Source organism: Puma concolor, chromosome A1, assembly GCF_028749965.1.
Source record: "Puma concolor isolate L17-30 chromosome A1, mPumCon1.1.hap2, whole genome shotgun sequence".
NCBI lineage: Eukaryota > Metazoa > Chordata > Mammalia > Carnivora > Felidae > Puma > Puma concolor.
Window position 1 is genome coordinate 5,574,383 of NC_141667.1, and position 26,970 is coordinate 5,601,352.

At 43.4% G+C, this 26,970-nt stretch overlaps 1 long non-coding RNA gene and 1 other non-coding gene across 2 annotated transcripts; one reads left to right on the forward strand and one right to left on the reverse strand.

Annotated features, from left to right (window-relative positions):
- The first annotated feature begins 18,224 nt into the window (after positions 1-18,224).
- LOC147584000 (uncharacterized) lies at positions 18,225-19,476 on the forward strand. The gene is made up of 3 exons (XR_015255076.1): positions 18,225-18,283; positions 18,715-18,800; positions 19,306-19,476. It is a non-coding gene; the product is annotated as an uncharacterized LOC147584000 (long non-coding RNA).
- Positions 19,477-20,252: 776 nt separating this feature from the next.
- Positions 20,253-20,445, reverse strand: LOC112861925 (U2 spliceosomal RNA). The gene has a single exon (XR_003223782.1). It is a non-coding gene; the product is annotated as a U2 spliceosomal RNA (small nuclear RNA).
- Positions 20,446-26,970: the final 6,525 nt, after the last annotated feature.

The window sequence follows — 26,970 nt, forward strand, 5'->3', positions numbered from 1 at the left end:
AGCCCGACGCGGGGCTCGAACTCATGAACTGTGAGATCATGACCTGAGCCAAAGTCAACGCTCAACTGACGGGGCCACCCGGGTGCCCCTACGTCTCTCCTAATATTTCCCATATTTGTGGCAAAGATTCTGTATGCTTCAGTTAACGAAAATACTTTCAGTTAGATGAGGCCACAGCAAGACCGGCAGCTATAAGCACAACACTGGGGGAGGCTTTGCACTTCCCCTGTCACTGTTTAAATAAGGTGTGTAGGGGCGTCTGGGTGGCTCAGTCGGTTAAACATGAGACTTCAGCTCAGGTCATGATCTCACTGTTCGTGGGTTCGAGCCCCGCGTCGGGCTCTGTGCTGACAGCTCGGAGCCTGGAGCCTGCTTCCGATTCTGCGTCTCCCTCTCTTTGCCCCTCCCCTGCTTGCACTCTGTCTCTCTGTCTCTTGAAAATAAATAAATGTTAAAAAAAATTTTTTAAATAAATAAATAAATACGGTTTGTACTATAGCGGGATATTCTCTCACTTAATGGGGGCTCGAGCAAATCATCAACTGATTAATTACTGTTAAGCCTAGTCTCTTCTGCCTCGTGGTAACTGCAGTACAACACAAGAGGCAGGCAGTAGCCTTTCTGCTTTGCTAGGGAAGAAGGTGCACTCAGAGGACCCAGTTCATCGTGTAGGCATTTGAGGGGCGCTCCGTCTTTCTCTTCCCTTCCTACCCTCTTCGTACCCTGGCATCTATAGAAGTCCCAGCATTGGCGTCGTCTAAGACACTTGAAGGTCTCCCACATAAAATAAAGAGAAAACAGCATTGTGCGTCCATTATCTCAGTAGGGGGCGGGTAGTGTGTGTGTTTGTTTCAATAATGCAAACATGTCATCCTTACTTAATCTGTAAATGTCGAAAAGACATTGTGCTAGGTAAGAAATCAAGGCTAAGCATCCTTTCCAGTCGGATTTCCTGAAATGGATTCCCAGAAAAGCTTCCAAGAGCAAAAGAAAAGAAAAGCATGAAGAGACGTCATTTGATAGATGTGACACCATAGTGGTTATTGGGAAATAAAATAAGCATGAAAAAAACCTTCGGCCTGTCATTTCAAAGTCAAGGGTAGGGGCACCTGGGTGGGTCAGTCGGTTGAGCATCGACTTCGGCCCAGGTCATGATCCGTGGTCTGTGAGTTCGAGCCCCGCGTCGGGCTCTGTGCTGACAGCTCGGAGCCCGGGGCCGGCTTCTGATTCTGTGTCTCCCTCTCTCTCTGCCCTTACTCTGCTCATGCTCTGTCTCTCTGTGTCTCTCAATAATAAATAAACATTAAAAAATTTTTTTTTTATTTCTAAAAAAAGTCAAGGGTAAAGTCAGTGCCTCATAAATCTTGCAGATCCACAACCATGCCTTATATTGGCAACAAAAGAATTCTACCAAAAATGAAGGCACTAACAAGTACCACATCCAGTGGTGTAGCGACTCTCATACGTCTTCTGTTTCTCTATTATTTCTTCCTAGCAACTTACAATCAAACTAAATTCTTCCTATGCACTTGAGTGAGTAGTTTGGCTTGAAGGGAAAAAAGGGATTAAATTACTTTGTAACACATAGCTTCTGTGGTCAGCCTCTAGCTTAGCAAATTATCATGCACCGTAGGCTTAAAAGGATGGAAGTCTCAACAGATTTAATAAACTTTCTGTTTTCATTCCTATTTGGTCAAATATATGCTGGAACTTTTAGAGACCTCACTTGAGTCAGAACCAAGAAAGGTAGTTGAGCTTATGTTTTCAAAGACCTAAAGAGAAAAAAAGATATGAAAATTGGAAGGTAGCCCTCAAGAAAAATAAGAATCATGTAGGTGTTGCTAGGATATAGTCATAGGAGAGTAGGTGTGTGCATGGAGTCCAGGAATCCAGAGCCAATGGTGACAGGCAGAAAAATGGTTTCTCAAAGATGTCCACGTCCTTGGTCCCATAACCTGTGAATAAGTTAGCTTACTTGGCAAAAGGACTTAGCAGATACGGCTGAGGTAAGCATATTGAGATGGGAACTTTATCCTGAATGGTGTATGTGGATCCAGTGTAGCCACAGGTCTTTTAATAGGGGGCCATGTTGTCAAAGTGAGAGGGGGAGATTTCAAGATGATTGGATGGTGAGGAAGAGCCACGAATCAGGAAAGACAGGTGGTTTCTAAGAGCTGGAATAGATAAGGGAGTGGACTTTCATCCAGAGCCTTCCGAGGGGAGCAGCCTGCCAATGCATTGGTGTTATCCCATGAGACCCGTGTCACACTTCTGACCTCTGGAACTGCAGGATAATGTATTTGTGTTGTCTTAAGCTACCCAGTTTGTGGTAATTTGTCACAGCAGCCATGGGAACCCAATACAGCAGTCAATGTCAAAACACACAACGTCTGGAAAACAAATTGTTTGTTTGACTATCTTTGTTGAGGAAATACGCTTTTCATTAAATAGCCGAAGAAAGGGACTTGTGGAAAAATTCCTGTATGGAATTGTCTCTTGGTGACACGTCCCAGACCTTAGACGGAGAAGAGACCGGTGCAGAATCGTGTGATGAGGGCAGGGAGCCGCCATGTTGCTGCTGAGGGAGCACACATGGGGCCAAGTGGATGTCAACGTCACCCTGGCAGTTACACACGAAAAGGACAGTAGTGAACCTTGGCCTCTGGGAAGCAGACCTTCATGATTTTATGTGCTGGGAGTTCTTCTTCTGTTGATAACACCTGGTTTCTCTTGAGACCACCTCAGTCTCCTCTTCCTGTCCATGTGACCCAGACCTGAGACAACTGGCACCTCGCATGGGCCCTGGTCACCGTGCCTGGTGCAGGTATGGTGTGGGACCCACCCAGCAGACCGTTCAGGCCGATTGCCACACTTTTATTTGTGCCCTTTCCTCTGTTGTTGGACCGCTAATAAGACAGTGCAGTGGAGTGAATATTTGTGTCTCCTCAAAATTGTTATCTTGAAATCCTAATCCCAGTGTAATGGTACTCGGAGGTGGGGCCTTTGGGAGATGATGAGGTCATGAGAGTGGGGCCTTCAGGAATGGGATTTGGCCCTTATGGAAGTGGCTCCAGAGAGCCAGCATGCCCCCTCCACCATGTGAGGACACAAGGGGGGGGTCTGCATCCCGGAAGAGGAACCCCACCCGACCATGCTGGCAGGCCAATCTTGGATTTCCAGCCTCCGGAACTGTGGGAAATACATTTCTGTTGTTTATAAGCCACCCCGTCTGTGGCACTTTGTTATAGTGGTGCAAGTGGATGAGGACAGGTGGACTGTAGGCCTGGAGCTGGAGGCATCCATCCACCCTTAACGACATCATTAAGGTAGAGGCTGAGCACTTCTGGAAATGAAGCAAGCGCCAAAGAAAGCAGAGCAGAAAGGGAAGAGAGTAAGACTGAGGTGAACCTGGTGATGTCATCTGAGCCTCTGGGCCCCATCCTGGCAGACCCTTGGACTTCACCTCTGTGGGCTAAGACACCTCTTATTCAGGTTTTGCTTGCGACCGATACCCCTCCCTAGGAAGGAAGCCATACACGTTTTCTGGTTTCCAGTTACGCACACACAACTGCACACACCACTTCGGCCAGAATGGGCACTCGTGCCTGCAAAGGGGCCATTCGAGAAGACGAGATAAAATAAAAGCACCTAAAAGAGCAAAGATCACCAGCAGCTCTCTAAACAAATTCGTAACGTGACAGCTCTGGTATTAACAGGATGAGGGTAAACCAAGTGATGAGTTTCGAAGAGATCCAGGCCTACCATCAACCTCCAAGAAGGCAGAGACACCTCGGCCGAGAGCCTGGCAGTGACGACCGTAGGTGTAACTAAACTCTTACATAACGTCAAGTAACTCTCTTACAGATCCAAGACGTGGTTTCTGTTTCTTTTCCAATTCTCTGAGGTTCTCCGGATTCTAGAAAGGACAGGGAATCCTTATCCTCATCTGGCAGACGAGGAAGTTGATGTTTGGAGCTGTCGCACGTCCAGGTTATTGATCTGGGGCTCTGGGATCTTTAGCCTTCGTACCTGGACCCTCCTGCCTGACCCCAAACGTCTTTCCTGGACCCAAAGTTGGTCTCTAAACAGGTGACGTTGTTTATATCTCAACTCATTCCATCTGAGTGATTTTTTGATTTTTGTGATGTAGGTGTTCACTAGGCTCCTCTGGAAATATTTAGACACTAAAGTTACTCTGAGGAGGAAATCTCTTTGCAATCGATATTTACAAAGATGCAGTGCAGAAACAGATAAAAGGTCTTCTGTTCAGTGTCTCCTTATTCAATAAGTGCTGAATTGTTAAGTCAATAGGAGACGTAGCTTGTTTCAACATGGGAAGGAAGGACATTCAGTTTGCCTCATACCTACCTCACCGGGGACACGGCGCGTGGACCAGACTAAAAGCAAGACCCATCAGAACCATCCTGGCGTTATCCACTGTGGCTCCGGAGTGGGTTGACCTGGCTTCCCCACCTGCTTCCTGCCGGGATTCCTGTGTTGATGGAGGATTTAAGTACAGAAACTCCTTGCTGACCTGAATACTGAGAATGTGGACCATGCAGGCTCGCAAGACGTGAGGGAAGCTCAATTTAGAAAGGCTTTGGGAAAGGAGATAAATTTTAGTCGTGTTTGCAACAGACATAAAGCGTGACCCAAATTCATTAATGTAACAGTGAATGAGCTTCAGTCGTGAACTTCAATTATTTTCTCTGTAGAATGGGGGCAATGATGCCTTTCCCATTATCCCCCTCCCAGACGTTTGCTTTGAGTGCACAGTATTTCATAACCTGAAAAGAATTGTGTGACGTTAGTGTCATCGGTGGTGTTGATATTTTTATGAGATGGTGTATCAAAGCAGCAGAGAGAACCGGATGAACAAAAATGCCATCTGTCCCCTGCAATGGGGGCACGGTCCTGCACTGGGGGGAGAGCGCACCTTGTAGGCAGAGGGCATGCAGTTAAGTATGCATGTAAAGAAACCTTTGTAACAAGAAGAATAAAATGTACGGAAATTGATTAAAGTCTTGGATTATTTTCCTGGCCGGACTTAGAATAATTTATGCATTTTCTGAAGTTTCCCCGACTGATGATGGTGAGGAGAATAAAGTCACTAAAGCAATTGCCGTGTTAATAGACAAGAGATTGAAACCTGAAAACGCTGCAGGCTGGAGAAGTCCGTCTTCTGTCACACAGGGTAGTTTTCACTTCTGCCTCTAGGTTTCCAAAGGAATGTGAATTGGTAATCAGCATGTTTCATATTCATCATGCCATCAAAATGCATATTTGAACGAAGGCCTCATTTAATAAACCATGAAAATATTCATGACAGTTGTGGTGTAATTAGGGTATGCAGTTTTCATATTTTTATTGAGGTATAATTACTTGTAGCAAAATGCGTGGATCTTAAGTGCGCTCGCTGATGAGTGTTTAAAAATGTACATATCCACGGAGCCAACATCCAATCAAGGCAGAGCATTGCCTTCACCCTAGAAAGTTTCTTCGTGTCCCTCAACAGTGTGTTCCCCTTCTGCACCCAGAGCTGGGTTATATTCCCGCAGATCAGCCCTTGAACTTTATAACAGTGGGAGCATAGAGAACATACCCATGTCTGGCTTCCTTCGCTAGGCATATTGTTTTTGATATTCATCCCTATGTGTGCATCCATAGTTCATTTCTTTACAGTGCTGAGTAATATTCCATTGCATGAATATACGTCTCTTTGTTTACTCATTCTCCGGTTGATGGGCATTTGAGGTGTTCAAATTTCTGGCTACTATGAATAAAGCTACACAAAACACTATGATACAGATGTGTGTGGGCATATGTTTTCATTTCTGCTGGAAAATTATCTTCAGGTGGAACTAGTGGGTCATAAGGTAACTGGACACTCAATTTTAGGAGAAACAGCCAGTTTTCCATACTGGTTGTACCGTGGCACATTCCCACCAGGATGCGTGAGATATCTAGTCTCTCTCGGTCTTCTCCAGCATTTGGTGTTGAAAGTCGGGTAAATTTAAACCACTCTAATGATGTGTGGCAGTGTCTTATTCTGGTATTAATTTGCATTTCCCTGATAACTAATGGCGTTAAAAGACATCTTTTCTTGTCTCTTTAGCAATGCTTGTGTCCTCATTTGTGAGGTATCTACCTAAGTCTTTTGACAAATTTTTTTGACAATTTTTAATTGGGTTGCTTGTCTTTTGTTTTTGATATGCACGAATTCTTTATATAATTTGGGTTCAAGTCTTTGAATATATATATATATATATATATATATATATACTGTGAATATTTCTGCTAGACTCTAATTTGTCTTTTTCATTTTTAACAGTCTTTTGAAGAGTAGAAATCTTTTATTTTGATGGTCTAGTTTAGCTTTTTTTTTTTTTTTTTTTTTTGGCCTTCCTGTTAGAGTTCACGCTTTTGTAATCTCTCTAAGAAATATTTCCTACACAGGTCACAAAGATATCTACCCCCTTTTCTTGTAGAAGCTTTGTCGTTTCAGCTTTTCGTAATGTTTATTTTTCGAGGGAGAGAGGGAACACAAGCGGGGCAGGGGCAGAGGGGAGGGGGACAGAGGATCCAACGTGGGCTCTGCGCTGACAGCAGCGAGCCCAATGTGGGGCTTGAACCCGCGAACTGGGAGATCATGACCTGAGCCGGAGTTGGATGCTCAACCGACTGAGCCACCCAGGTGCCCCTATAATTTTAGCTTTTAAATTTTGTCTGGAATTCATCAATGCCTGTCAAACTTCATGTTAGATATGGGTCAAGCTTAAGTTTTTTATAAACGGATATATAGTTGTGCTGGCATCATTTGTTACACAGGCCTTCCTTTCCGCATTGAAATACGTTGGTACATTTGTCAAAATTAATTTTGCTGCATATACGCAGATAGAGACTTGATTCAGTTCATTAGATCTGTTCATCCTTACACCCGAATCACACTGTCTTGACCATAGGGTGGCTTATAGGAAATCTTAAAATAAGGAAAGCATGTCCCCCAAATTTATTCCTCTTTTTCAAGGTTGAGTTTTCTGAGTTCTTTAGCTTTCCACATCAATTTGGTATTTGGTATGATCTCAAAAAAAAAAAAAAAAAAAAAAAAAGCCTGCTGGGATTGTTAAGCTATGCATGTTAAAAGTTCCTCTTCCCTATGCATATATTCCAAGCAGTTACAACAAAGTGGTGGGTTAACCCAGTTCCCCAAGTATGGTAGGGAGAGAACTGCCCTCCTACCCCTGCAAAATCTTTGTGATAGGTCGGCAAGGTCAAAACTTTTCTTCTTTCTTTTAAAATTTTGAATGCTTATTATTTATTTTTGAGAGAGAAAGAGAGACAGAGCATGAGCGGGGGAGGGTTAGAGAGAGAGGAAGACACAGAATCCGAAGCAGGCTCCAGGCTCTGAGCTGTCAGCACAGAGCCTGATGCGGGGCTTGAACCCACGAACCATGAGATCATGACCCGAGCCGAAGTTGGACTCTCAACCAGCTGAGCCACCCAGGTGCCCCAAGGTCAAAAGTTGTCTTAATTCGAAATTGAAGGGTTAACATCATTAAGATGGTGAGTTAGGTTGCTTCTGACTTCAGCCCCTCACCAGGAGACCAACTAGCATCTATCCAGAAACAAGACACCATTGAGAAAATGCCAGATCCTGGGGGTGAGGCTGGAGCACCCCTTGGACCACAGAGACCGAGAAGAACCAATGAAAAGGGTAAGAGCAGCAGGTACACTCTGACCACATCGCCCCTCCCCCGGCCGGCACTGCAAGGCACCCAGAGGGCTCCCCAGGCCTGTGGTTTCTCCAGAAAGACCATACTGTAAGGTCTCACTTATATCCGGAATCTAACAAAACAGAACTCCTAGAAAACTGACCTGGAAGGAATTTTTTGAGTTTGGGTGCAGTAACAAAGAAGGCTAGGCACAATCATCAAAGAAATCTATTCAAATATCCCCCCCTTTCTCAGCTGAATATCTATATGAGGCCAGATTTTCTTCGTCTATTTCAACCGAAATGACCTATCCGGATCAGATTGAACACAGAAGCAGATGAAAAACCCACAGATACTCTCATCTGCTTCTCTCTCTGTTACGATAGATTGTTATCATAAACCAGCTTGCATGCAGATGGGTTGCTGCGAAATGAATTTCACTCTTACGTACAACGACAGCTCTACCTTTTCATTTGGGATCACCGTCCTGCACAAAATGCTTTCCTGTTTCCAGACTCAGATCTTCAAAGTTCTGTGCTTCATGCATCAAAAAAGCTTTAAAAATGCTCTTCGCATTCCGTACAATCCAACTGCAACTTTTTTCTAAAAAGGAAAATCTAGGGGCGCCTGGGTGGCGCAGTCGGTTAAGCGTCCGACTTCAGCCAGGTCACGATCTCGCGGTCCGTGAGTTCGAGCCCCGCGTCAGGCTCTGGGCTGATGGCTCGGAGCCTGGAGCCTGTTTCCGATTCTGTGTCTCCCTCTCTCTCTGCCCCTCCCCCGTTCATGCTCTGTCTCTCTCTGTCCCAAAAATAAATAAAAACATTGAAAAAAAAAATTTTTAAAAAGGAAAATCTAAGCTATAATAGTTATTCCCCCGCAAAAATGGTCGTGGCCCTCTGGTGTATAAATGTATTGTGAGTTCGTGTTCCACGTGCTTTGAAAGGCTGCCATTTTTCAGGACGAACAGGCACCTTCTCACATAATCATAAGTAAGGAAGGCCTGTAACTTTGGACCCAGGACACGGATAAAATGCAATGACATATCTGATGCACCCACTGGAAAACACAGTACCAAGAAGAAAGAGACAAACTCGGGAAGGCTCTCCTGTAAAACTACCTGCAGACGGTGGCCTGTATCAGGATGAGGGCAATGGAATCCCACAGGACTGAGTGGTGAGGACAGGCGCCTCAGAATCCCAGGCTCTGGGGGAACCGGTGACATAGCTGTCACAGGTGGAAATTGTCATCTTGTCCTCAGGTGACGCCCGCGGTGATGGGCATCCGCCAGTCCACGAGGCAGCTGGCTCCATAGGTTACAGCTTTCACCGGCAAACTTGACTTCCTGGAACTAACTTTAAATCTCCTTCCCGCAGCCTCCACTGCCTTTCCCTTACATTAAAAAGGAGCCAAGCAAATAGCATGTTCTAGAGTCCACTTCCTATGAGCTGACCCCGGAGCAAAGCAGGATGCTGCATATGAGAGATCGTTCCTGGGTCAGCCACAGTCAAAACGGGAAAAATCCATTAACCTATTTTCAGTGATAATGGACTCAGAATAGTCCTCTTGTCTTTGGAAGAGTAGAAATGTAATGTGTCCTTCTAAATTAGAGTGCTGGCTTCTCAACAAACTAAGAGTTCACACCCCCTCCCTCTCTGGTTCGGTTGAGGGAGATATTGGAATAAAACCAACAATTCGATCATGCCTACATCAGTCGCATTGGATAATTCCTGCGGCCGCTGGTAGTTTGACCTCAGAAGGAACATTCTTCTGCAAAAGGATGGAGGAAGTGCTTAGGGATTGCTGGATTTCATTCAGGAGTGGAGATGTTCCTTCCCAACGCCTCAGATCCCCCCCCTTACTCACTTATATAATGTTTAGAGATTGCCAGACACGTAAGTAAATATATACGGGCCCAGATGGCCTTCAGGAAGACAGAGCGTAGTGAAGCAGGAAGAGAGAGAGATTTACTGGCAGAAACACACTCTGAAAGTCCTCTGGCGCTTACTAATGAAGCTGTGCTGAATTCCTTAGTCTTCCTTCCTTCAAGCACAAGTACATATAAGATGGCTTATGTCACAGGGTCCCTGCTGTTCTCCAACCAGTAGTTGTTGGGAGCCAGGGTGTGCCAATTGCTCAGAGAGTCCCAGAGGACAGAGCAGCGGACAAGAATTAGTGAGTACAAATAAATACGACGCCTCACAACACGCACACAGGGTTTCTAAGGGTGCCAGGCGCTGCTCCAAGCACTTACGAATATTACTTCATTCAATCCTTGCAATTACTCTAGCAGGGACATATTGTGGCAGAGAGAGTCAGGAACGTGCCCAGAGCTATACATCCAGTAAGAGACGGAGGCTACAGTCTACGAGAGTGGCCTTTCAAGTTTCTTTTATTTATCTCCAACGCAAAATCAGAAATACTTCGACATCGCAACTCAGCAGACACTCGTGCATGTGTGCGTGCACACACACGCACACGCACAGAACAGGGATAGTTTCACAGTACTTATTTTTACCAAGTGTCATGCACTCTTGAACTTTCTGTCCTCTTCCGGTGCCTTCTGATTTTGCTAAAACTTTCCACCACCATTCACCGAACTGAGTCGTGAGTCCCACCCTCCTAGGTCATAGGCTTGCAGCTGAAAATCCGTGGGTTCCTGGCGGGGGCCTGGGAGGATATCAAAGGCACCATCGCAAGGTAATTGTAAGCTTTCCGGTGTGGTGTGGAAACTCCAAGGAGGGAGAGAAGCCCTCTGTCCTGAGGACCACGCGCCCAGAGGTAAAAGCCCGGAAGAGCTTTCTCGGGGGTGTGGAGAAGTCTGTGTTCAGGCTGTGGAGCAGGCAGGAACTTGGCCCAGTGAGGAAAGAGGAGAAGGCTCGTGTGTTGTGAGGCAGGAGACGCCAGCACCTGCTTTGAGGCTATGATGAGGGTGACAGAGGAGACAGAGGCTGTGACAGAGCAGAATCCTGGTAAATGTGTTGGCATCGGTGGGGACAGAAATGCATCGATGGGAGGACCAAGGCAGAAGCCACCCTGAGGGGTGAGCTACAGAAACAAATCACCAGGGAAGGATGTGCAGAAGGGCGAAGATGAGGCACAGAAATGATCTAACTTGACCTTGCACTTCGTTCTGTGTGGCACGAGCCATGGTTGGGGAGTCCCGTGGGCCTCAAGTGCTGTGGTGGCTGCCGTTGGGTCCCTTCCCAGCTGTGATGATGGCTCACAGCCACCATCATTTCTGCAGTATTGCTCTCAGCAGGATGGGAACTGCCTTGCTCTGAGGCCACACGTCCCTTACCCTGGCAAGTAGCAGCTGTCAGCGGCCTGTGGCCAACTGCCACCATGTATCAAAGGCTGGCCTCCTGGCCTAAAATGGGATAGCTGTGTGGTGTAGTTGATGGACCCAGCTGAATTTATTCCGAGTCGGAATCCCTTCCTTACCTACCTTTCTCACCTGGTCTTATCCTGCTTTCCCTCACCCCCTCCCCTGAGAGCTCTCTCATTAAATCACTCTCCCAAGAACCCCTGTCTTAGACTTCGCTTCTAGGAAACCTGACTTAAAACATGCATGATAAACAGACACGATTGGTGAGGCTAGACAGGAAAGTGGCCTAACGTTACGGACGGATACCATGTGGAACTTAATTAACATGCAATTTCTTTACCTGAACTTCACGTTGTGGCCAGTACTGACCTTTGAGTTGTTACTGACCTAGGAAATCGCTATGACCATTCTAGGGATGCCAGAAACACCCTCTCTGTTCCCATGTGCCTTCTGTACAAGCTCGTCCCCTCGCCCCGGAATCGGCAATTCGCCGTAGCGCAGGGCCTTCCTCGGCACCAATGCCTAGCTGGTTGGTCTCCATCCAACCTGAGGCACGCTGATTTGCTCTCAAGACCTCCCACGAAGGGACTTAGAAGTGACACGATGTCATTTCAGGGGTGGGTGGCTAAGTCTGAATCAGGTACAAGTGGATCAGAGAAGGAAGGCCAAATGCACAGCAGAGAGGAAGATGGCCACAGAGATGCAGAGTGAAGCAGGCTTGCGTTGGCAATGACCCCAGAAAGGGAACGATGCGGTGGTTTCTGGTCCCCGACGCATCTGCCAAACTTGCACTTACTCGCCTGCTGGGCTTTAGGGATCTGCTTGGCTTTAACCATCCAAGAGATGAGCTGCCTTTTTTAAACCAATTCTTGAATATGAGTGACAATGAGAATCAAGATAACCATGATACTTCATTAATAAAGGCAGTATAACATATACATACAGCTGGCCCTGAACAATGCAGGGGTTGGGGGCACTGACCCCCTGCAAGGCTGAAAATCTATATAGAACTTTTAAGTCCCCCACAACTGAACTACCAATAGCCTACTGTTGGCTGGAAGCCTTACCAATAACATGAATGGTTGATTAACACATATTTTGTATGTTAAATGCATTATACACTGTATTCTTACAACAAAAAGTAAGCTAGAGAAAAGAAAATGGTATAAAGAAAATAATAAGGAAGAGAAAATACATCTGCAGGACTGTAATGTATTTAGTTAAAGAAAAACAGAAAGAAAGAAAGAAATCAACTGCGTATACGTGACCCGTGCCGTTCACACCTGTGTGAAGGGTAAACCATGGTCGAAGATTAAATTGATTTAATATATCAGCTCATGTTGAGATAGTTACACGGACATCAACATTGCTTCCTGTATCCAAACGGCAAAGTCATGGAGTTGACTTACTCAAGAATATATTGTTTAAATATCTACATATTCTCTTGGGGTAAGAGATTAGGGACAATAATCCTATGACTTCTTTATTACCTAACTCAGTGTATTGAAGGGGCAACTACTTGATTCTTAGCTCAACAGGGATGAATGGGGTCAAGCCATGTGATCCGTTACCTTAATCCTAGAATGAATCATCTATTCATCCCGAGTCAGGTCCTGATACGGTGCAAATACAGTCAAGTGTCCCTACTGCAGCCAAGACTTAATTGACTGCAGAGAAATAGTCAGTGATCACAGGTATTTATAGGTAAAATATTTCTTCCTGCATACTTACAAAGAACAGAGAAAGGGGAAAAGTGTCAGAGTGGCAAGGTCTTGCACGATGAAATAAAATTCAAATGTTCAGCCCCTGCTTCTGGAGGAGCTCAGAATGAAGTTATTTGCATCGTATTCCTTGCTGGGTCTTTTTATCCTGTATCAAATGGAGGTGCGTGCCCCAGGGGAGAGTCCAACAATTCATCTTGATACGTTTCAGATCCCAGAGGGCTTCCCTGAATTTTTATTTAAAAAAAGGTTTAGAGAACTGAAAGAGCATGATTCCTGACTTATTCATTCCCTCCTAGCTGGTGGAGAACAGGTTTAATTTCTGTTGACAGTTGGGGATAAATTACATTCAGAGGTAAGTGTTTTATGCAGCACAATCCCTTATCTTTCAGAACTAGAGATGTCCCCAGCAGAGTCGCAAAGCTCTGCTGACAGGCGATGTATGTCCGTAGTTAATTCCTAAGCCAAATCTTAATTCCTCGAGAATGGTTATCAGGTGTTTCGTGAGCTATGTCCAAAAATGACCTATTTCTCGTTAATTCACAGTGAACACTTGGAGCGCGGTACCCTGGTGTGTAAATGGGATGGCTGTATTTGCAAAAATAATGAGAGTATTCTCATTATTGTTTCTAGTCCTTGACTTAGTTTCAGTTATTTAGTTGTTTTCAGGATTTAAAAAGTCATTATAAAAGGAGTACATAGTCTTTTTAGAAAATGCAGAAGGGAAGGAGGTGCAATGATAAGGAAATAAAAAGTCCTCTGTAATTCTGCCACGCACAGTTTATTGGTGATAATGTATTTATTTGCTCGTGTATTCACTTTAAAATTTTGGAATAATTCACTTAAAATTGTAGAATAATTTCCCAAAGTTATATTTTGAGTGAAAACATGATCATTAGGGGTGGTATATCTTTTGAGTACCCTATCTCATCTTACCCTTATGGATACTGAATAACTCGAAATACTGCATTTTTTCCTTTTTTTTCTTCCTTCCTTCTTCTCTCCCTCCCTCCCTCCCTCCTTTCTTCCTTTCTTTCTTTCTTTCTTTCCTTCCTTCCTTCCTTCCTTCCTTCCTTCCTTCCTTCCTTCCTTCCTTCTTCCTTCCTTCTTCCTTCCTTCCTTCCTTCCTTCTTCCTTCCTTCCTTCCTTCCTTCCTTCCTTCCTTCCTTCCTTCCTTCCCTCTCACCCATCCTTCTATCCATCCATCTATCCATCCATCTATCCATCCATCTATCCATCCATCCATCCATCCATGTGTCTATCTAAAATCTATTAACAATCTGCTTGTTGTCTTTGGGCTAATAAATAAAATACTATAACAAAATATAACAAAAAATACAATAACAAGATGCTATAGGCTGGGGGCTTATAAACAACAGAAATCTGTCTCCCACAGTTATGGAAGCTGGGATATCCAGGATCAAGGCACCCCAGAGTCAGTGTCTAATGAGAATCTGACTTCTGATTCCTAGGTGGCTGTCTTCTCGCTGTGACCTCACATGGTCAAAGAGGTTAGGAAGCGCTCTGGGGTCTTTTACAAGGGCACTAATTCCATTCACGAAGGCCTCACCCTCATGGCCTAATCTCTTCCTAAAGGCCCCACCTCCAGATACCCTCACATTAGGTTTCAACATATGAATAGGGCAGGGGGTGGGGAGCAGTGGGATTTGGGGGCATAGTCTGTAGCATTTAACATAGACTTTGAATATATTTTCTCCAGCTTGTCATTTGCCTTTTAATGTATACTACGATTTTACTGGTACCTGTGTTTAAATTTAGAGTTGTTTCATGTCTTCTTTTGTGACTTCTTTCATTTGGTTTTATACTTTGAAATCACATGAATGATAAAATGCCCATAGATACTTTGATTTGGTTAATATATTTTTTTTTATTTTATTTAAGGAAAGTGATACCAACTAGTGGTAAAAATCTCAAGCACTGTAGACACATGTCACAGGGGAGAGTTAACGTCCTGTCTCCCCCTGCACAACCCTGCCCCGAGCTTTGAACACCCATTCTGCAAAAATCATGGCACTCAGCAGTTCCTACCCTCCAAAGATTTTCTTTTAGCATACAGACTTTTCTTAATCTCATTTTCCTTTCTATTGTGTTCATTGTAAATTAGCAAGCTTGACTGAAAATGCTAGAATAAGGCAAATTGATCCTACTTTCTCTGTCCAGGAAGCAATCTCAAGCACTCGTAGATTTTCAAAGGTTCTTTAACAATTTCAAGCTTGCATCAGAACCATGTCCTGGTTTCCATTTCACCATAGCTTTGTCTTATGTTTTAGATCTCCATGAACATGCATTTCCAAATTACCCCATTATCTAATTCACTTATATTTATTCACTGGTATTATTCTGGTCTTTGAGAGTTCAGTCAAAAACAAAGTATTTTCACATCTAGTTATTTATACACATGGGATCATACAATACTTCGTGTATACATGGAGTATCATACATGCATACTTCTCTGCAACTTGCATTTATACTTTGTATCTTTAACATTTCCCTATATAAGTAGATCTGTATTATTCTTTTTAAAGGCCATCCACCATTCCATTAAAAGTAACTATGTTTCATTAGTTAATTCATTAGTTTTCTGTTGGTAGACATTTAGATTTTCTCTGTTTTTTAATATTGCAAAAGTGCTATTACTAACATCTTTATATGCATATGTTTATGTATACTCATATATCTATAGGAAATAGTTTTATAAGTACTACATGTAAATTTTAAATGTTGATAGATATTATCAAATTATCCTTCCAAAAAGTTCATTCCGATTCATGATTTTCTGCCAAAAGTTCATGAGAGTTCTTTTTCTCTCTCATTCTCTTTAATGCTGTATATTATAAGCTTAAAATATTTGCACAGGTAATTGCTGAAAAATGGTGCCATAGTATTGCAAGAATTTGTACTTATTTTGAGTAATAACTGTGATATTAGGCTGGTAATTAAATATTTTAGCCTCTTGTAATGTCCTGCCTTTCTTTATTCTTTGCCCATTTTTATTAGGTACTTTGTCTTTTTGTTGTCAACATGAGAGAGATTTTTTTGATCAGAAATTTCTATTATTATTAGCATTTTATCTCTTTTCTTTTGACTTGGTATATCATGTCTTTTTTTCCCTCGTAGAAATGACAAGTTCTTTTTTTTTTTTTTTTAAAAGTTAAGTTTATTTATTTATGTGTGTGTGTGTGTGTGTGAGAGAGAGAGAGAGAGAGAGAGGGAGAGAGACAGGGAGAGAGAGAAAATCCCAACCAGGCTTCATATTGTCAGTGCAGAGGCCAATTCAGGACTTGAACCCTGAGATCCTGACTTGAGCTGAAATCAAGAGTTGGACGCTTAACAGACTGAGCCACCCAGGAGCCCCGAAATGACAAGTTCTGTATAGTCAAATATATCAGTCATTTCCATTAGGGATTGTGGGTTTCTCTTCCTGCCTAGATAGGAATGTCGAACACAAATCTTTCAGCTCTTCACATTCTCCCGACCATCTTTTTCCTTCTCGAGGTGTCTCCTGCCTTCACCACCAACGTTGCTGCACTCCCTGAGGCTCCCCGAATCCATGCTAAGTCGCTGAAATGCCACATCACAAGGCATGGACCCGGCTTTCTGGAGATGGTCCCTGATGGACTAGATAACTCTACCTGGGGGCATGGGGCAGATACCTACCCGTGCAGTGAATCTGGAGCAATGGGAAAAAGGAGACGGGAGGAAACTTCTCTGAGATTCCCTCAGCACCACTTCCTTCCTTCTGTGGATACCTCTGAGATCTGATTCTTCCTTAGAGCCAGTTCAGGGGCCACATCTGCACAGCTGCCTGCCGTGCCCCGTCCCAGCTCACTGGGAGGCAGTGACATCGGGTAATGCGTGGCCTGCATTACTGCCCTGCCTTCCTCCCCCCTCCTCCCTCTCTCCTGACCCTCTACACAGCATCCGGCCCTTTGTAGAAAACCCAGGCGAAGGCATTTGACATCGGAGGTCGTTCCAGATAATAGCTCCCAGATGTAAGGCAGTTCCCAGACCCAGAGTGCACTGATTGGAGGAGACAAAGTATCTGACAATGGCACCGGGGCCGATTTGTCTACAATTACAGTGGAATGTCCAACCAGCAAGAAACAGACTCCTGGTGAGCTCTGTGTGTGCCATCATCCCTCTGGAGAACCGGCCAAGACTTGTTGGCAGATTGATTACATTAGATCCCTTCCGCCTTGGAGGGAAAATGGTTTCTTCTTGAAACTGTACCGAAGAAGTCTCTTGTTCCGAGGGTACACACCTCCTGAGAAGGCTCTTCTCTCTGTTTGTGGAAAACGTCAATGAAAAACATTGACCAAAGGAGTAGAAAACATTAATAGATTAATAGTGTAGTTCACGTGGACAGGAGGTACTAAAAATATGGCTGGTGAGAGGGCCAAATATTTAAGGATTCTAAAAAAAAAATATTTAAGGATTCTATACTTCCTTATTTTATAAATATTGTAACAGAGAAATTCATTTTACACAACTAGTGGGATTCTACAGAAGAAAACAGAAAAAGATCAAGATGCTGCTTGTTCAAATATCAAAAACTGTGATTTTGAGTAGCTATGTCGTGGCGTGTATATTACGTAATTCAAGGCCAAGGATATCTTCACTGAGCAGAAACAATAAGTCTTTGCCCCTCCCTTGTTTCCTAGGCTACCTGACCCCAACGTGGCGCATCTGTTCCCGGCAGCCACTGGATCTCTGAACACCAACCCTATGAACCCCCCATCAAGTGGTGGGTGAGATGGAATGGTGAATTCATGGAGCATCCTCCATACCTGATTTATGAGAATTCTAAAACCAGTTCTTCATTGGTTTTCGTCTAAAGCGAGCCTTTTTTGTGCTCAGGACTGCATTAATTTATGTGGCCTATAGATGTGGGCAAGCACATCCAGTTCTGTGGCTGTATCAGAAAATACACAAAATGTATATATTCCCTGCCTCATAGACATCACTCAAACATTTTTCCTTCTCATTTTATTATAGTTTATTTTATTTTCCCATTATCTGCCAGCAGGAAATGACAGTATAATTTTTAAATAACTTTTTCATGTGTTGAAAGGATTTGGGCTGGGGTGCCTGGGTGGCTCAGTCGGTTAAGCGTCGACTTCGGCTCAGGTCATGATCTCACGGTCCGTGAGTTCGAGCCCCGTGTCGGGCTCTGTGCTGACAGCTCGGAGCCTGGAGCCTGCTTCGGATTCTGTGTCCCCCTCTCTCTCTGCCCTTCCCTCCCTCACACTCTGTCTCTCTCTGTCTCAAAAATAAATAAAAAACATTGATTAAAAGAAAAAAGAAAGGATTTGGGCTGCCTTTTATGGCTAACATGTCAAATTAGAGCGGAATAAACATATTCTGTAAATGCGAGGTGCTAAAAGCATCTTTGGATGCTAGCCTAAGAGACCCCGCTTCTTATCATAAGTTCTCTCTCTTCAATTCCAGGATGATGCTTTTCCCGCTGGCTGTGAAGACACGGCCCAAGGCTGCGCAGTCACACGGTCAGTAGAAGTCTATGTTTGCTTCACTCCAGAGCCCTTGATCTTCTCCTACCATCCTTCTTGTCCAAGGTAGCGGTACCCGACCTCAGCAAGCTCCCGCTGTCCTCGCCACAGCCTCCATATTGCCCCCCGAGGGACAGCGCGCAGGATTCTCCTTCCCCCGAGCTGCTCACTTGCAGCCCTCCTGCTTGGACCGTTTCTTCCCGTCTCGGTGACACCCTCACCTTTACTTTTGTCACCTTCGATTTCAGTCCGGCACAGCTCTCCCAGGACACCTGTCCTCCCTCCCTTCCTTTCTCTTTCCCGTTCTTCCTCATGACTGTACTTTTCCGAAAGAGGCTCCAACAGTGACAAATCAGCCCCAACAGTGACAAAATCTAAGAATGGTGTTGCCGATAACACTCTTATGTTGACGATGATTCCCAAACCAGGCTGATGTCCCTGGAGGGCTCTTGTCCAGAGTATCCAGGAAATGCTTCAAACCTCGGGGGAACTTTTCCAGAAGACGAGCTTTGGGGTAAGGCAAGTGACAACAACTTCCTGGGGGGCAGAGAAACAAAGAAGGGAGAAGGAAGGGAAACAAATGCACAGCCGCGAGCTCGTGTCTCTCTTGCACTGTCTCTGCCACACTCTTGCTGCTCCTTGCCTGACTCCTTTCCTCACCACCACCCCCCACCTTCCACCAGCCACCATCACCACCTTACATTCTTGCAAAATTTCCTTCTTTCCCCAGCTTTCAGCTGCATGCGAGTTCTTCTCGGCAGTAATGGTACTTACATGCACTTCAGACACAAAAACAGTAGCCCAGCCATGTTCAGGCACGAAGACCACAGTTCAGCCCTATTGGGAAGGGGAACTCTTCAAACACCTTGCAGAAAATCTAGCTAGCAAAGGGTCACTGATGGTCATTGTTTCCTGGACTGGCATGGCTGCAGTGACTGGATGCCCCATCTGCCTCAGTCACTTTCACGTCTCACTCATCTCTGTGGTGTCTCCGTCTCTCCTCATTGGCAACGTTGCAGAAGCCCGTAAGGAATCGTTTTCTTTTCCATCATTCTGGGGCTGACGCAGTCAACAATAACGAAGTGATGGCAGAGCCCCACCGCTGGTACCAATTTCACGAAGGCACCGAGAGTGAATCACGATGCACATTTTGAATCATATCTGACTGGTGGCTCTGTTATTCTGAGCGCCGTGCTAATAAGGCAAGTTTGGTTTCGATGCGTTCCATTTTTACATCTTCATAACTTCATCTCATAAGTCCCAAACAGTCTTCTCAAATATGTATTATCTTTTCATAAAAGGAAAATGAAAAAGTGTTACTGAATTTGCCATAGAAAGGACAAGTCCCAGTAATGGCACGACCAATGATGGTTTTCAACGTTTTTATTTATTTATTTTTGGGACAGAGAGAGACAGAGCATGAACGGGGGAGGGGCAGAGAGAGAGGGAGACACAGAATCGGAAACAGGCTCCAGGCTCTGAGCCATCAGCCCAGAGCCCGACGCGGGGCTCGAACTCACGGACCGCGAGATCGCGACCTGGCTGAAGTCGGACGCTTAACCGACTGCGCCACCCAGGCGCCCCCGACCAATGATGGTTTTGCATATAGAGACGCTGTTCATTTTCCAACACGCAGTGATCTTTTTATTGCCTTACTTGAACGCTCTCGAGGTTTCTCTGTGTTTTTCCTAAGTTAGGTTATAAAATTGGAGACACCCCTCCAGGAAGTTTAATTATGATCGTTTTCGTGGTTGTGGACTATATGCTCACCTTGGAGGGGTCTAAATCATCCAAGTGAATGGAGTGATTATCATGGGCTGTACGTGTATACTCAGATGATTTAGAAAATGCTGTTTAAACACTCATAGCTGGGGCACCGTTGTGGCTTAGTCGGTTAAGCGTCTGACTGGCTCAGGTCATGATCCCACGGTTTGTGAGTTCGAGCCCCACGTCGGGCTCTGTGCTGTCAGCGCAGAGCACTCTTTGGATCCTTTGTCCCCCCATCTCTCTGCCTGTCTTCTGCTCTCTCTCTCAAAAATAAATAAACATAAAAACATAAAAAAAAAACCAAAAAACAACTCACAGCCGTTATATGATCGATTGGTCCTTCAAATTCCAAACTTCTACACTTGATCTTAGCCAAAAGGCCGAGAAGCGATCAAATTCCAAACTTCTATCAAATAACAAATCATATTCCTTGAAGACAAAGGTCGGGAATATATTTCCTATACGATTTAGGTTGACATAATCAAATGCATGTGCACATACACACAACAAGAATTATGGTGCAAGGTGCAGGAAGGGTACATAAATCCCAGAATAATTAATGCCCCCGCGCTCACACGGACCTTTCTGGACAGGTGTCTAATGAAAACAACCATCGAAGACTATCTAAAAAACTCATGACAACCCTGTACCTCCTCTCAGGGATGAGCAGGGAAGGTCACTTCTGCGTGGTTACTCTTCCAAGGAAGTAGCATGAATGGACAGGGCGCTGATCATTATTCAAGTTTACCCCATGTTTATATTCCACCTGAGAATCAGCGGGCATCTTGGGGCACAGGGGCACACTCAGGCCAGGATGGGATGCTTCTCGGAGCTAGCTGTGCCTGAGGCTCATGTGAAAAGACGTTCTTCCACTCGTCTCTCTCGCTGAAGTAGGTTTCTGGAGATTTCAAGGGAAAAAAACTCTGAAAAGAAGAGAGTCCCTATTTTCAGGAATCTACGATCTTGGGGAGGACACTTTACTGATTTAAGAGGTGGGGAACAGGCCTGGCAAGAAAAGAGAACAAATCAGAAAGTGGGAGAAATAATCTATAGGACTTAGGATTTAATTACTTGAATTACGCACTTCTGAAAGAGACCAATGACTTCATTATTTAGAAATAAATTTTTTTAATGTTTATTTATTTTTGAGAGAAGGAGAGACAGAGTGCCAGTAGGGGAGGGGCAGAGAGAGACGGAGGCACAGAATCCGAAGCAAGCTCCAGGCTCTGAGCTGTCAGCACAGAGTCCAATGCGGGCCTCGAGAACATGACGTGAGCCAAAGTCAGATGCTTAACCACCTGAGAGCCACACAGGTGCCCCGACTTCACTATTTGAATGTACTTATACTTTAGGCCATTACCTAGCTCAACTAAATTAAATATTTACTTTCGCATGAGGTGTGTTGAATGAATATTTAATATCGTAGCAAGTTTATTACTGAAAATTGTTATGATTTTTCATTTTGATCACTGATGTTTCAGTGTCATATATATTACATTTTTCCTCATTTATTTTGGTATCTCTGAATATAAGAAAAAATTTTTTTTTAATTTCCACATGTTGTATATTAAATGAAACATTTTAGATGTTCCTGTTCTTAACACTGGCTGTATTATTACTTCCCTACCCATTTTATAACTTGACTTCAGATCAGAGTTTTTAACCCAAAGTTAAAATGCCATACTATACCTACCATTTTCAAAGTACAAATATTTATAAAGCATAGGGGGCAGAAAAGTACCGAAAACTTCAAATGAACACATCCCCTAAAATGTAATTTTTTACATTAGATATATATCACTGCAAAATTGAGCAGTCCTTCAAGTAATGTATTAATCGCATGTATTTTTTGTTTTGGCATAATTTGATGGGGATTTATTTCTATATAAGTATTCCAACCTACAAAATACTTCTTTTTTTTCCACATACAGGTCTGAAGCATGGAATGCAGTGAGGTTCGATTGATGTACACGCCTATCCAGGCAGAGAACATTTCCATCACCTCCCAAACAGATCTCTTATTAGCGGTTTGACTCCCATCCGGTTAATTCCCATCCCCCTTGGACAACCACTGTTTTGATTTGTGTCACCAAGACCTTACCCATTCTTCAGCTTCAATAAATGGAATCATGCATACTGTACTGTTTCTGTGTCTGGTTTCTTTTGCTCGTGGTTCTTGAGATCCATTCATACCACTGTTTGTGCCCGTGATTCCTGTTTGTTTTCGTTAATTGGCGAATAGTGATTCCATCGTATAAATATACCATGACCTTTTATGAATTACCCAGTCGACGGACAGATGGGTCTTTTCCAGTGTTTGCTGATTATTGGAAAAGCTCTTATAAACATTCTTGTTCAAGGTTGTTTTCAGGGTTTCCTTTTTCTTCGTTAAACTCCTGTGAGTGGGATTGTTGGATCATAAGCTTGGTAGACACTGAAATTTATCAGGAACTGCTAAACTGTTTTTTCCAAAGTAACATTTCACATGGATGAAGGCTTCAGTCGCCCCACGGCGCTCAGGCTTTGGTGTTCGCCTCTGCTTGTAACCATCGGAGTGGTGTGCAATGCTCTCTCATCGTGGATGTAATTTTGATCTCATTGAACATCTTTTCAGGTGCTTAATGGTCATTTTTATATCTTCTTTGTAAAGCAGCTGTTCAGGTCTTTTGCGCATTCTTCTTTGGGTTGTTTTCTCTTTTTATTAAGCTATAAGAATTCTTTGTAAATTCTGGATCTAAGACCTTTCTCAAATGTACATAGTGTATATATTTTATCCTATTCTGTGGTTTGCTTTTTTTTTTTTAGTAGTGACTTTCGATGCATGGAACTGTTTTGAAATAATACACAATTTGTCGATGTTTTATTTTTAATGTTTACTTATTTATTTTTGAGTTGGAGGTGAAGAGAGAGCATGGAACTGTTTTGAAATAATACACAATTTGTCGATGTTTCATTTTTAATGTTTACTTATTTATTTTTGAGTTGGAGGTGAAGAGAGAGAGCAGAGGAGGGGCATAGAGCTGGAAGAGACAGAATCCCAGGCAGGTTTCACTCTGTCAGTTCATAGCCCAACACACGGCTTGATCTCATGGTGAGATCATGACCTGAGCCAAAATCAAGATTCAGATGCTTAATTAACTGAGCCACCCAGCCACCCCCAATATTTTCTCTTCATGTGGAGTACTTTGGTGACCTAAAAATGGTTGCCTTCACAAAAGTCCTGAATATACGCTCCCGTCTTTTACCCTAACAGATGTAGGGTACTGATTTTGGTGTGTGATTTGTTACGCGTTCCTGGTGAAATGAATCTTTTAATACTAAAAAATGCCCTTCATCCTTTCTAGTAATACTCCTTAAATTCTACCTTTTGTGATTTTTTTTTAATGTCTAGTTATTATTGAGAGACAGAGAGACACAGAGCATGAGCGGGGGAGGGGCAGAGAGAGAGGGAGACACAGAATCCGAGCTGTCGGCACAGAGCCCGAAGCGGGGCTCAAACTCACAAACTGCAAGATCATGACCTGAGCCAGAGTCATTCCCCTAACCACCTGAGCCTCCCAGGCGCCCCTGCCTTTTGTGATTTTAATATAATTACACCAGCTTCCTTATTCTTACTTTGGTACATATTTTTGCATCTTTATACATTTCACCTGAGACTTCATATTTAAAGTGAGTTTTCTTTTCAATATATAGCTGGATCTTACATTTTTTAATCTGAGCTTCCAATCTCTGCCTTTAAAAGGCAATGGAGTGTTTAATCTGTTTACATTTAAGGCAATTGTTGATGTGGTTGTGAATAGTTCTACCGCTTTGAAATGTATTTTTGATTTGTTTCATCTGGTTTTTATTCCAGTGTTCCTCTCTTCCTGCCCTTCTTTACTGTTAGAATTAGAATTACAATCCAATATGTCTACTGGCTTTTTACTTATACTTTGCATTTTTTTTGGTAATTATTCTAGGATTTAAAACATACAGTTATTTACCGCTTTCTATTTAAACCTAGTATTTCTTCACATAGAATATAAAAGCTTACAAGATATAACTTAACCTACCCACTTATTTTTAATGGTTTCATAATTTATTTTACCCACCTATTTTTTGCTGTTATAAATTTTATGAAGCATCTACAAGCAGACCCTGACAATATTGTGTTATGTATTATCTTTTTATAAAAGGAAAATGAAAAAGTGTTACTGAATTTGCAATAGAAAGGACAAGTCCCAGTAATTGCATGACTAATGATGATTTTACGTATAGAGACACTGTTCATTTTCCAATGAACATATTGTGGGTTCAATTCTAGACCACTGCAATAATAATATAGTGAGTCAAATGAATGTTTTTGTTATATATATTTTTTTAATTAAAATTACATTTATACTATACTGTAGTCTCTTAAGTGTGCCATAACATCTCTTAAAAGACAATGTACATACTTTAATTTAAAAATAGTTTAGGGGTGCCTGGGTGGCTCAGTCAGTTAAATGTGTTGACTCTTGATTTCCGCTCAGGTCATGATCTCGCGGTTTGTGAATTTCAGCCCCGAGTCGGGCTCTGTGCTGACTACACGGAACCTGCTTGGGATTCTCTCTCTGCCCCTTCTTGTGTATGATCTCTCTCTCTCAAAATAAATAAATAAACTTTTTTACAAATACCGATAGAATAGTTGATGACTTTATTCCTATAAAACGCTAATCATCACTTGAGCTTGTAGTAAGCTGCCATCTCCCATTGTAGATCACCATAGCAAATATTTTAATGATGAAAAAGCTTGAAATATGTGAAAAATGTGACTGAGACACGAAATGAGTGACTGCTGTTGGAAAAAGGGCTCTGATAGACTTGCTCGAGGCAGGGTGGCACACACCTTCCATTTGTAAAAAAAACCCAGTATCTGTGAAGCCCAGTTAAGCAGGCACAATTAAGTGAGAAATGCCTGCCCTCCAAATCTCATGTTATAGTGTAGTTGCTTTTGCTTTAAATAATTAGGGTTTTTTAGATAAGTTAAGATTTGAATTTCCATCTGATACCACTTTTCTTCAGCCTGAATAATTTCCATTTTCAGGTCTCCCGGCAATTAATTTTTTTAGATCTTATGTAATGTAAAAGCGTTTCAAGTTTGCATTTTCCTTTGTACAGAGTTCTTAGTTAATATGTGTGTGTGTGTGTATGTGTCTGCGTCTGTGAGTATGTGGGTCTGTGTGCATCTGTGTTTGTGTGTCTGTGTGTGCCTATGTGTGTGTGTGTGTGCACGTGTGGGTCTGTGTGCATCTTTGTGTCCCTTTGTGTGTGTGTGTGTGTGTGCCTGTATGTGTGCCCGTGCGTGCCTGTGTGTTTCTGTGTGTGTATATGTGTGTGCCTGTGCGTGTGTCTGTGTGCGTGTCTGTGTGTTTCTGTGTGTGTATATGTGTGTGCCTGTGCGTGTGTCTGTGTGTGTGTGTGTGCCTGTGTGTGTGTGTGTTGCTCTGCTTTAAAGACATCATCCTATTATCTTCTGACCTCTAATTATTTCTTACAAGAAGTCAATCATAACCCATGCTATTATTTCGCAAGTTATTTATATTGTATTCATTCTTTAAATCTTTTTTTTAGTTTGGATCTCTATTGTCCTATCTCAAATTCAGTGACCCTTTTTCTTCCATCTGCAATATAATGTTAAGTCCATTCCATTAATTTTTATTCAAATACCTTACTTCTCGGTTCTGGAATTTCCAGTGAATTCTTTTTCATAGTTTCGATTCCTTGCTAAAACTCCCGACTGTTTACTTGTCATGACCACATCTACCTTTATATGTTTGAAGATATTTGTAATAGCTGTTTTAGAGGCACAGTCTGCTAAACATAACATCTGGAAAATATCAATTTCTATTGGCTGCTCTTTCTCTTGATTATAGGTCACATTTTCTTGTTTTGAACGCCTGCTAATTTTTAAATTTTGGGTTGACTATTTTAAGTGACACATAATAGATATTGTGGACCGCGTTACCTTCTTCTAATAAGAGTTGATTTTGGGTGGCACCTGGGTGGCTCTGTCGGTTCAGCATCTAACTCTTGCTTTTGGCTCAGGTCATGAGCTCCTCCCTGAGCAGGGAGCCTGCTTGGGATTCTCTCTCCCCCTCTCTCCCTGCCCCTCTCCTGATCACGTGGGCATGTGCTATCTCTCTCCCAAAGTAAATAAATAAACATTTTAAGAAAAAGAGTTGATTTTTGTTTCAGGAGGCAGTTATCAGCCAATATCTTTCACAATCAGCAGGCTTTTTTTTATGTTTATTTTATTTTTGAGAGATAGAAACATGGTGTGAGTGGCCGGGGTGGGCGGGGGGGGGGGGGAGGTGGGGTGGGGGCAGAGAGAGAGGGAGACACAGAATCCGAAGCAGGCTCCGGGCTCCGAGCTGTCAGCACAGAGCCCCAGGCGGGGCTCAAACTCATGAACTGTGAAATCACAACCTGAGCCGAAGTCAGACGCTTAACCCACTGAGCCTCCCAGGCGCCCCTAACAATCAGCAGGCTTTATGTGTTAGCTCCTAAGAGTTTCAGCTTCTACCTTAGTCATAAGGAGAATCCTTTTGACCTTCTACCCTAGAGCAGGGGCCCTTTGGGGGGAGTCCTTCTGGCATGGTGGAACTCACACTCCAAAGTTTATTTTTCCCGAGGTGAGCAGCAGTCACATTTTCTGCTCCACTCTCTCAGTGATTCATGTTGCCTTATGCTGCCTCCATGCACGGGCAGCGCAGGGTTCAGGGAAGCATCGGCGGATATTTATACGCAGATTTGGGACCTCTGCTTCTCCGGGTCCCTCCTTTTCTGCATCTCGTCCACCTGTCACTGTTCCAGCAGATCCCAAACTCATCTTCTGATGCCTCAAGTCAGCGAGACTGTGGCTTCCCTGTTCCAGTTCCATCCGCCAGAGCACATGC